Source organism: Balaenoptera borealis (assembly GCF_965194805.1).
Source record: "Balaenoptera borealis genome assembly, chromosome: 1".
NCBI lineage: Eukaryota > Metazoa > Chordata > Mammalia > Artiodactyla > Balaenopteridae > Balaenoptera > Balaenoptera borealis.
In genome coordinates this window covers 117447660-117450956 of record NC_138860.1, presented here as the reverse complement: position 1 = coordinate 117450956, position 3297 = coordinate 117447660, and the positions used below count along the sequence as shown (strand labels likewise).

The 3297-nt window shown below is 33.3% G+C and overlaps 1 long non-coding RNA gene across 1 annotated transcript in view; it reads right to left on the bottom strand.

Moving 5' to 3' along the window:
- The window catches only part of LOC309604790, a 170102-nt gene that overhangs the window by 22729 nt on the left and 144076 nt on the right, over positions 1-3297 (bottom strand). The window lies entirely within an intron of this gene.

Genomic DNA, 3297 nt, shown 5'->3' with positions numbered 1-3297 from the left:
CTGGTAAGAAAGAACAGACAGGTACATAATTAATTATAAAACTTGGCAGAACCTGATAAGGAGAAGTCCATTTAAGCTGCAGTGGGAAAGATTACATTGAACATGATGGAATTAATGAAGACTTTAATGCATTTAATGAGAGCCTTGAAGAATTTGTAGGCTTTGCATACATTTTATATTCACTACTATATTCTAAATTAGTTGAGATTAGTCACTACATCTAACCTGTATTTATATGTATTACTATGTTGAGCAGAATGTTTGGTCTGTAGATGCATCACATAAATCATACCATCTATAGAGCACTTATATGTTTCAGGAATTGTTATAAGCACATGTTATCTAATCCTTGTAGCACCTCTTGAAGTAGGATCCAAATTCTCCCCATTTTCCAGAGGAAACTAAGGCACTGAGAGATTAATTGTTCAAAGTCGTAGTTATTAAGTGGAGAAGCTGGATTGGAGCCGGGCAGTCCGGTCTGACCGCAGAGACTACATTCCTCACCCATACACTCTAACTGCCTGTGGTCAAGAAACATTGGTTGAATGTTGAAAAAGCTAGTAGGAGTTTCTCAGCAGTTATAATGCAATTTCATTTACCACTGCAGAATTTCTTGAGAACACTTAGCTCAGGAAACGAAACAAAAAATCATCAGGGTGCATAAAAATCAGTTTATGATTAAATGATTAACCTCTGCAAGAAAGTCAAACACTTGTCCACAATATATTTATTCTCTAGAAAGCCTTGAGGTTGTGGATCAACTAAGAAGGTATTGACTTACACTGATATTTTTTGAAAATAAGTTTATACTGTTTGATGAATATATAACATCATTGCTTTTGGCATCAGGTCCAACATTTATCCTTTCCTTCTCATCACACAATGTAATGATACACATCCATACAGTAAACTCAGGTTCTATGGACCTGAGTCTCAAGCACCCTTGGTGTCCTATATTAAATGGAGAACAAACCTTCCCTGTCAGAGAAAAGTCATTGACATCTAGTTCAAAGACGATCAATAACTTGATCTCGTCTGCACAAAATGACCTTTCAATGGCATAGATTGTAGGGAGTTGGTGGGCCAACTAGGTAGAGAAAAGCGATGGCACGGTGTATGTTAGCCAGTGACCCACATACAAACACCGCTTCAATTGGAGAAGCGAGGAAACCGGATGTGCTCAGCTGGTACAAATATCTGCATTTCACCAGGTTCAGTCTCTGCTTAAATCCTTTCTCACAATACCGCTAAACTTCTTTGTTTCGAAGAAGTTGTGTAACAAATGCGTATGAAACTAACAGATACATTTATTCTTCTAAAAATTGGCAAAGAGCAAAGAAAGCTATCATATCGGGTTTGTTGAGGTTGCTAAAAATGGCTATTCTTGTTCATCAGTGTGGAGTACAGAAAAAACCCAATGTCTTCTTAGTAACTTGGAAACTTTTAGAGCTATAAAATGCCATGCCCAAAGTACACCTAATTCCATGACTAGTAATTCATCATATGAAAATAATTAGCTGTGAACATAAAGATTTGTGGACAATGATGTACATCTAAAATTATTTAAAAATTTAAAATGTAGAAATCGCCTAAATGTTCATCAACAGGGAAGTAAATAAATGCATTTTAGTACATCTACAAAATATAATACAAAAAAAGCAGGATACAAAACTGTACATACAACATTGACTTGATTTAGGATGAAGAAAATGCACCACAGAATTAACAGATATTCTGTGTGGTAAAATTACTCATACTTTTAATTTTCCTCTTTATACACTTTATTTTTCCAAATTTTGTACCATGAACGTGTATTGTTTTTATAGTTACTAGTAGAAAGTAAATATTAAGTATTCTTTAGAAGGCTGTGGGCATGGTGAAAATCCATCCAGAAGGGCCCTAGACTTTCTCCTGGAAGATAAGGCTTGGCCTTTTCGTCCCAATGTCCACTCCCAATTGCTGAAATCAGTGGTGTTTTTCCTCACCCTTCCACAGTAATTCTAGGAAAGGTAAAACTTTCTGATGAGATATGAGAAAGCAGCCATTAGAAAACCTTGGAAAAGAAATGAGTATATGGAATATATTTCCAAGAGAAAAAATAAGCAAGGTGATTGAGAGAACTTGTTAGAAAACTGAAAATTTTCTTCCTGACTGAGTCAAATAAACCTGAGTGTTCTCTGAGTGAGCTGGGTTTTGGACTGTGGTCATAGGCATACAATATAGATGGCTTTTTACATTGTAAAAGCTTCGTGAGTGATAATGCCTAACTTTAACAGTCAAACATTATGAACAGATTTCAGCACAAGGTTTCCAAGATAAGAGACATGAGGGGGAGCAGTATTTAAAGCAGACACAAACATTCCTTGCCTTGAACTTCCCTAGGTAAGTATTAATTTCTACATGGTCACAGTGGAATCATGCTGGCAGATACTAATTACTATACCATTGGCTTGTGATGACAAAAATGCTGGCCCATTCCATAAAAGTTTCTTTTCAGTTTAAACATATGAATCAAATAACTCTGATTGTCCTAGATATTGCCCAGATGCAGTGTCATTCACTCTCAATTACATCCCTGTTCAGATGATTCTGCAAAATTTAATTCCCTTGCTTTCACACTTGACATTCATTCATTTATTCACTATTTACTGAATTCCTATTATGTATCAAGAAACAAGAAATTTTATTTTTCCTTTTAATTTTATTTCCAACCTCTTAGGAATTGTTTTAACCTAATACTAATCATTTTTCTCGTATTCTTCCATCCAGCACCCAAAATGGTATGTGGCATGTAGATTTTTTTAAGTTAAAGTGAACTAAAATAAATGTTTGAGAATTTTATTACATCCCTTGAGATAATTGGAAACATAAAATAACATACCACAGAAGAAAACTTGCATTTATGTCTGTGTATGAAGATATGCTTAGTATTGGAAGTAAGCATCACAGATAACCAGACAGATAATACATAATTAGAAAAGCAATAAAAATTTTAGTAGTCATTAAAATGTTAAATGTAACTGAAAACATAATTTTCATAAAATGATTTGGATAAAAATTGAAATATTTTAGTTGGTTCAACTTTTAGATTTGATAGCAATTCATGTTAATGATACTTGTGGCTCTAATTGTATTAAAAATAATTTAGTAAAATCAAATTTATTCTTTAATTTAATATAATTAAATTAGTAATTTAATTAAAAAATAAATTAATAAGTTAAATAATAAGGTTAAATAAGTTAAATAAGTTACATAATGATATAATGACACAGTCTGAGTAGTCCTGGCAAAGAAAAA